The following is an 8,921-nucleotide window of genomic DNA, read 5'->3' as shown; positions in this document are numbered from 1 at the left end:
TTTTTTTTTTTTTTTTTGAGACAGAGTGTTACTTTGTTGCCCTCAGTATAGTGTCATGGCTTCACAGTTTACAACAATCTCAAAATCTTGGGATTAAGTGATTCTCTGGCCTCAGCCTCCCAAGAAGCTGGGACTACAGGTGCCTGCCACAACATCTGGCTAGTTTTAGAGACAGGGTCTCGCTCTTGCTCAGTCTGGTCTCGAATCTGTGAACTCAGGCAATCCACCTGCCTCGGCCTCCCAGAGGGCTAGGATTACAGGCATGAGCCAATTTGCCCAGCCTAGATGATCTGATTTCTTGTTCCTACTGAGGAACTTCTTAGAATAATGCCTGACACGCAGCTAGCTGTTGAATGAATGAACACATCACTAGATGGAGAAAAAATGTGCTAAAATGATCGCTCTGGCAGTGAATTTGTCTACTTCTAGTTGTAATCCTATTTTTGCATTATATATTTTGGTTATTAGGTATGTAGTAAGATGAACCACTCCCACTCTACCCTTTATAGCCTGGATTCCTATATTCTGGTAATGGGAGAGAAAGCACCACGTATTAGTTTCTGACCCAAAGCATAAACTGCATCCTGTATGATGGCCCTCCCTCCTTTCTTTTTTTGAGACAGAGCCTCAAGCTATCCCCCTGGGTAGAGTGCCATGGCATCACAGCTTACAGCAACCTCCAACTCCTGGGCTCAAGCGAGTCTCCTGCCTCGGCCTCCCAAGTAGCTGGGACCACAGGTGGCTACCACAACGTGCCACAGCGCCCAGCTATTTTTGGTTGCAGCTGCCATTGTTGTTTTGGCGGGCCTGGGCTGGATTTGAACCCGCCACCTTAGGTGTATGTGGCTGGCGCCTTAGCCACTTGAGCCACAGGTGCCAAACCATGCACTCCCTCCTTTCATGTTGGCCCCTCTGCCTGGAAGAATTTCCTTTAGAAATCCCATATTTTTGCCAGGAATCTGGGAGGCAAAGAGAGGGAGGTCAGACCTGAGGCTTGAGATGGAGCCACAGAGAGACCACACTTTAGGCTTGGCTTTCGGCTTCCCTTGCTAAGGCTTCCGCTGTGAACCCTTGTGCTTGAATGTCAGTGGCTTTAGAGGCTTAAAGCATAAAAGCACGGTGTGACTTGGCTCAGGAATTGCTCTTAGACAAAGCCACATATCCCAGTCCCCTGTATCTGCTTTCCCCAGAACTCAGCAGTGGGAGCTTCCCTTTCTCCACTTGTGGGTCCGAATAGAAACTGTTCCCAGGTATTTCTGGTTCTCAGACCCATCTTCCAGACCAGGGGGAAAGGTTGTAACAATTCTGGTAAGCATGAGCTCTGGTAAGATTCAGTTACTCCAAGAGAAAGAGCAAAACCTATGAGAGGCAGGGGGCGCTCTGCCCTCAGACTGTGCAGAGGTGGGGGTGGGGTAGGGTGGCAACAAGACTTTGGACTAATAGTACTCACCTGGTTGAGACTAGAGGCACCTGCCCGGCGCTGTTCGTGGTCCTGAACCATGGCTGCTGGGCTTTCTTGCACCGTTCTCCCACTTTCCACTGGGGCAGTGGTGACTCCCATTCAAGCCCTCCCAGGAATTGGGAATCAGGTGAGCAAGGACGTGTGACATAGAGAAAAAAGGACAAAACAGATGGAATCTTTTGGAGAATCCTGCTGCTGAGACATTTCCAGGGAGAAGAAAACGGGACTTTTTCTTTTCGTTATCATTTACAAAGTTTCACAGCTACCAAGACCTCTGGAAGTTGGAAGGCTCATGGCCTCGGTACACCACTTCCCTCTGGTGGCGAGCTCTCAGAAGGGTCAGGGGCACAGGACTGTGAACTCCTGGAGTTCAGGATCCATGTTGAGTTCTTTGATCACCTTGCCAGTGTATCAGTAGGAGCTCAGTAAGTAAGTGTTGGTTGAATAGATAAGATGTCGAGTGTTAGAAAGCCCAGACTAATAAGTACACTCACACCTTGGAGATATTTCGGGTATGGTTCCAGGCCATGGCAATAGAGTGAATATTGCAATAAAGTGAGTCACACATGTTTCTTTTTCTTTTCTTTATTTTTTTTTTTACACATACATGTGTTTATTAGGTTCCTTTTTTTTTTTTTTGAGGCAGACTCTCACTCTATCACCCTGGGTAGAGTGCTCCCAAGTAGCTGAGGCTATAGGTATCTGCCACAACACCCAGCTAGTTTTTCCATTTTTAGTAGAGATGGGGTCTCACTCTTACTCAGGTTGGTCTCAATCTCCTGAGCTCAAGCAATCCGCCCACCTCAGCCTCTCAGAGTGCTGGGATTACAGGTGTGAGCCACCTGGCCCAGCCTGAATCACCCATATTTCTATATATTTCTTTTTTCTTTCTCTCTCTCTCTTTTTTTTTTTTTAGACTCTGTCATCCTGGGTATAGTGCTGTGGCATCCTAGCTCAGCAACCTCAAATTCTTGTGGGCTCCAACAATCCTCTTGCTCAGATTCCTGGGTAGCTGGGACTACAAGTGCCCACCACGTCCGGCTATTTTTAGAGATGGGGGGTCTCAGTTTTCCACAGGCTGGTCTCGAGCTCTTAAACTCAAGCAATCCACCCTTCTTGGCCTCCCAGAGTGTTAGGATTATAGGTGTGAGCCACTGCCTCCCAGCTACTGAATCACATGTATTTCTATCTGGATTTTTTACCCAGATCATTCAAACTTTCTCCATATCACCAATAAGGCTATTTTGCTTTCTTATCACACATGTGTCCACTGGAGTAGTACTTTTAATGTCCTTCAAGAATTATTCCTTTGAATTCACAAGTTGGTTAACTGGTGCAAGAGGCCTATCTTAGCCTTTTTTTTTTTTTTTTTTTTTTGGTGCAGTTTTTTGGCCAGGGCTGGGCTTGAACCCACCACCTCCGGTATATGGGGCCATAGGCGCTGCCCACCTATCTTAGTTTTTGACTGCTTTCCTTCTAAGCTTAATCATTTCTAGCTTTTACTTTAGAGTCAGAGATGTGAGACTCTTCCTTTCACTTGAACACTTTTGAAGCCATTGCAGACTTAGTAATTGGCCTGATTTCAGTATGTTGTGTCTCAGGAAATAGGGAGGCCTGAGAAGAAGGTGAGATGGGGGATGGCCTGTCAGTGAAAGCAATCAGAACACACTCAACATTCCCTGGTTAAGTTTGCCGTCTTATGTGGGTGTGGTTCATAGCGTCTCAAAACAATTACAATAGTAACATACAGATCATAGATCACTGTAACAGATACAATGAAAAAGTTTAAAATACTGGGAGATGTGACACAGAGAAGCAGAGTAAGCACACACTGTTGCAAAAATGAAGGCAAAAGCTTTGCTCAACACAGCATTGCCACAAGCCTTCAATTTGTAAAAAAGCAGACAGTATCTGCAAAGTGTAATAAAGCAAAGCAGAGTACAATGAGATACGCCTATGCTTATAAGTTATAAGTAATAAGTTTCACTTCATCCTGTCTCTAAAGAAGAAAAAAAGGGCTAACATTCGTGGTTCAACCATGAGTCAGGCATTTAATACCAGGTTCATTAACTTGATCCTATGTGAGATTTATCACAAATTTCCCAATCAAGAAAAAGGCTCATAGAAGTGTGCTTCCCGAATGAGACCCGACAGCTTCTAAGTCAAGTTGCTGATCCCAAAGGCCACATATTTCTCATCATCACTGCCTTCTATACAAGGAGAGAGATGTAAATTCCGTAAGGGAAAAATGACCTTGCAGTCCATGCAAGCATCTTAGTTAATGTGTAGAGGTCATGTTAAAAGGTTAGGAAGTTGATTTTGCAGTGGTAATTTCTGCTGGCCAGGCTTTGGAGTTGGGAGCTTAGGTCTAGGGATGGAGAGAGGAAGAGGATGGGCTCAAATCTCAGCAGGGACCAGGGCTGCTCACTATCTCCATGCCTCATTCAGCAAAAGTAATGAATGACTTCCAAGAACAGAAGGTGTCATGAGGAGACGCAATAAAGATACAAGAGGTCAGGCAGGGGCACAAGACACAGCCCCAGTGACGTGGTGTCGGGCTTGGTCTTTGCTATAGGCAGGTGGTGCTCTGCGGCTCCTGGATGACTCAGCTTGGCAGCCGCCCAGACCTCAATCAAGATCGAGAGGTGTTGCCAGCTCTGCAGCGTGTCAGGCCACCTCTCTCCTCCTCATATCACCAGGGCATGGAGTTTATTCTGATTGCTTGGCTTTTTTCCCCTAATTCTACTTGTTCTACTGAGTGCCACTCTTCACCTGGCCCTAGGGTGGGAAACCTGTGGCTTTGGAGCCACATAGGACCTTCTGGACCTTTGAGTGTGGCCTTTTGACTGAATCCCCACTATGGTTTTGAAGTGCCTGATTGGTGCCCGGTCAGCACAGAGTTCAGGACGAGGGGACAGCTGACACTCAGAAAGCCACCATAGCAGAAAGTCTGGGCTGATGCTCCCAGCTCTCTCAGTACCATGCACTGACTCTGTTCCCCTGAGAATAGATACAATAGGGATTTTTTGTTTGTTTATTTGTTTTTGGAAACAGAGCCTCAAGCTGTCACTCTGGGTAGAGTGCTGTGGCATCACAACTCACAGCAACCTCCAACTCCTGGGCTTAAGCGATTCTCCTGCCTCCATCTCCCAAGTAGCTGGGACTACAGGCGCCCACCACAATACCTAGCTATTTTTTGGTTGCAGCCATCATTGTTGTTTGGCGGGCCTGGGCTGGATTTGAACCAGCCAGCTCAGGTGTATGTGGCTGGCGCCTTAATGGCTTGAGCCACAGGTGCTGAGCCAGGATACAGTAGTTTTCTTAGGGGATATGCACTTGTAATAATTGCTTAAGTTTTTGCTACATGGATTTGCAATGGATGTTTGTTATGTCTTAGAAGCATCTAAAGGCATCCTCGAAAGTCTCATTTTCTCAAGGTTTTCACACCACAGGCCACTTCATGTGCGTTTGGAATACCCGCAGATTATCAATTACAGTAAAAAAGTAGAATTTCAATCAATGACTTTAAATTACAAGCTAAGAACAGTGTTTTTAACATTGACAATGGTCTCCTATCAGTGAGGTCTTCCTCCCTGTCCGCCTCCCCTCCTTTCTCCTTCTCTCCCTCCTGATGCTGTTTTGCTGCCATTAGGGCAGGGATGGAGCGCTCAGTGGGTTCCACCCTCAGCCAGGCTATGATTGGCTCAGAGTGGACATGTGACCTGATCCAACTAATCAGTGTAAGTCTTAGGACCTGCCTGGGAATTCTGGGACATAGGGGCTCTGCCTTGGTCCTGATGGGGTGGGGAGTACCACAGGCTTGGCACTGCTGTGACCATTTTCTATCACAAAAGAGGCTAGTCTGAAAAGAAGCCAACACAAGGAGGACAAAGCCAAGGCACCTGCAGCGAGCCGGAGCCAGAGCCCTGACATCATAAATGCTCTAATTGGTTCCATTTATTGTTTAATCCACTTGGAACTGGGTTTCTGTCATCCCTGGCTGGAAGTGTCCTGACCTGTATACTACCTATGTTTCCTCACAGCAGGCTGCAAAGATGTGCCTCGAAGTCAGCCAGGATTAGATGAAGTTCGTATATTTTTTATTACTTCCCTTAACCCTGCATCAAGGTCCAGATGCCTTTTGTTGACGATTAACTCTTTTCTGTGAATAAAGCAGTGTGAGGAGTAACATCTTTGATTTGCAGAGCAAAGCTCTTCCTTGTGAGGTCACGGCTGCCTCAACTCTGGCACGGGTTCTGAAATACCATTTCTAGCACATGACTCACAAAGTAAATAATCTATAAACGAAAAGCCTCTTATCATATTTTGGCACAAAAACCAAGATGAAAAGCCAGGCAGAATTTTCCCCTGTGTTTGAACTCCACATGCACCAAGGGCTGGTGTACGCCCCGCACACGAGCAGTTCTGGGTGTGTGTGTGTGTTGGTATGTGTGCGCGCGCACTGATACCTGCTTTTCTACTTTGTGTGCACTTGATATTGTGCAACCTCCGGCAGTGTGATCTGATAAAAGAGTTTGGCAATATCCTTTTGGCTCTTTCTAAGCATAGCTTTTATCACTATCTTTGCAGCCGGTTTGTAACCTTCTTGACAATCGTGTGACTGCCTCCTATGCACATTTGCTAGGAGGAGAGTAAATTAGAATGGTATCTCCGTAGCTTTAGTAACAAGAATAATCAATCTTACATTAGAAATCATTGCGTTTTGCTTGATTTTTAAAAGCCAGATTAGTTATGCTTTTAAAAAAAACGGAAAACATTTTTTTATGGCTTCTGACTACTAATTTATCAGAGTTTTAATTTTAATAGTGACATATTGAGGACTAGGAGCAAATAGATTTCTGGTTCTGTAAGTGAAATTTTCATGTATTCTTCCTTGAACTTATACTCAAAATTTTCATGTGCATGTATAAAATCATTACCCAAGAACTTGTTTGTCCTAGAATATGCAGTTTCATATTTTATAGCTACGATGGGGAAATACTTATTCATTATCTTTACAGCACCCTTCTGAGGATTTATGCTGCCATTTTCTTTTCTTTCTTTCTTTCTTTTTTTTTTTTTTTTTTTACAGAGACAGAGTTTCACTTACAGCCCTCCGTAGAGTGCTGTGATGTCACAGCTCACAGCAACCTCTAATTCCTAGGCTTAGGTGATTCTCTTGCCTCAGCCTCCCAAGTAGCTAGGACTATAGGCACCTGCCACAATGCCTGGCTATTTTTTGTTGCAGTTTGGCCAGGACCGGGTTTGAACCCACCACCCTTGGTATATGGGGCTGTCACCCTACTCACTGAGCCACAGGTGCCACCCTTTTTTTTTTTTTGGCCAGGGCTGGGTTTGAACCTGCCACCTCTGGCATATGAGGCTGGCACCCTACCCTTTTGAGCCACAGGTGCCATCTTTTTTTTTTTTTTAAATAGAGTCTTACTACGTCATCCTCGGTAGAGTGCCATGGTGTCACAGCTCACAACAACCTCAAACTCTTAGGCTTAAGCGATTATCTTGCCTCAGCCTCCCAGTAACTGGGACTACAGGTGCCTGCCATAACGTCCGGCTATTTTTGTTGTCGTTGTCATTGTTGTTTAGCAGGCCCAGACCCAGTTCGAGCCCACCAGCCCCAGTGTATGTGGCCGGCGCTCTAACCACTGAGCACCCTGAGCCATATGCTGCCATTTTCATCATTATTTTACCATTTGAAGAATCTCTTTTGAGTCACTGATCCATTTTTGCGAATCAGAGATATAGTGCAACATAAAAGTTACCACGAAAGTTTCAAAATAATAAACATAAACAATACCTTGTGAGCAAAAAGCCCTATGTGCATCTGGTTCATTAATACTTTATCCTTTTCCCTCAGTTCTCAACTTTCTCTGGAATCTTCTAGCTTTTTCTTTGGCCCGGAGGCAGCTGGTCGGTCAGTAGGGTAAGGAAGACACTAGGCAACTGTGTACTCCGTGTGCCTCTATGAGCTGTCCTCACACAAACTTCTGCCATTGTGGTTCTCTTATTTGGAGAAAGGCTAGAAAAATAACCTAGAAATAATAACAAATGTGGCTTCTTCTCAGTGATATTTCATCCCTGTCCATTGGCTTATTTTTTGACTCATCACAAAGGACAGTGACGGGATGACGAGCTGGCCATCAGGGCCACTTGCAAACATTCTGTTTTCCTTCTTTGGGCCATGGAGGAGTCATGCTTTCTACATCTCTGAGGTTAGGTACGAATATGTGATTTGCTTTGATCAGTGAAATGGGAGTGAAGGCGACACATCAGTGCCAGGCAGAAGCTTTAAGAGCCAGGGAGTAATGCAATACATCCCTTCCATGTCCCTGGTCAGTGTTCCAGGTGAGGACATCTGTGCCAGCCTGTGTCCCTTAGTGAGGACTAGGGATAGACCCACCCCACCCCTATGGATATTTAACATAAGGAAGAAAAAGGTTCCATTGATTTAAGCCACCCAGATCATTGGGGTCCTGTGACATAACCTAGACTCTTCTGTCCAAAACAGCTAGATACACAAATCCAAAAAGATCACTTCCCCCGCTGCCAGATTCCCTACCTGAACTCTTCCACTAATTAGCGCCCGGTGGCAGCCCATGCCTGTCCCGCTACTCCTCTGTCTCCTCTGACGCAGACACTCACATATGCTCGTTTTTATTCTTCTGGTTGACAATCTTCCGTTTTCTCTTTGCCAACAACTCTCCAACAAAGTAGGAACATTCTCAATATTGGTATAGATTTTCAACAAACAACAACAACAAAAAATCCATTAATATTCTTTAAAAGAGCCGGCACAGAGACTCAGGCCTGTATATAATCCTAGCACTTTGGGATGTGGCGGGATGGAAGCCAGGAATTGGAGATCAGCCTGAACAAGATCAAAACCCACATCTCTACTAAAAATAGAAAAATTATCTGGCCGTTGTCACCGGAGCCTGTAGTCCAAGCTACATGGGAGGCTGAAGTGGGAGAATCCCTTGAGCCCAAGAGTTTGATGTTGCTGTGGGCTATGATGACCTCATGAGGCCACAGCATTTTCCAGCCTGGGTGACCCAGTGAGACCCTGTCCAAATAGAGGGGAGGAGAGGGGAGGGGAGGGGAGTAGAGGGGAGGGGAGGGAAGGGGAGGGTAGAGGAAGGCAGGAAAAAAGCTAAAGATGGTTGGGTCTAAGAGGTCTACAGCTGTGATTAAAGTACAAACATTTATTTACCATTCAAAGATTTCCCATGCAAAGCTGCTGTTGGAGTTTCTAAGTGCAAGCCGGGGTCCCTCCATCACAGTGGAGGGTGGAGGGTGTCCGGGCTGCGGGACGGGATACTGCTAGGGAGAGTGGCACCCGAGCCCCTCCTGGGCCCTGCGCCACCCGCGGGGCCATGAATCTGGCACAGTGGCCCCGCTGGAGGGCGCTTGGAGCCGCGCGAGGCCCGGGCTAGGCTGTCGG

The sequence above is a fragment of the Otolemur garnettii genome, unplaced genomic scaffold, assembly GCF_000181295.1.
Source record: "Otolemur garnettii isolate 467f Iridium unplaced genomic scaffold, OtoGar3 scaffold00007, whole genome shotgun sequence".
Classification (NCBI taxonomy): domain Eukaryota; kingdom Metazoa; phylum Chordata; class Mammalia; order Primates; family Galagidae; genus Otolemur; species Otolemur garnettii.
The sequence above is the reverse complement of the archived record's forward strand: the minus strand, read 5'-3'. Positions refer to the sequence as shown.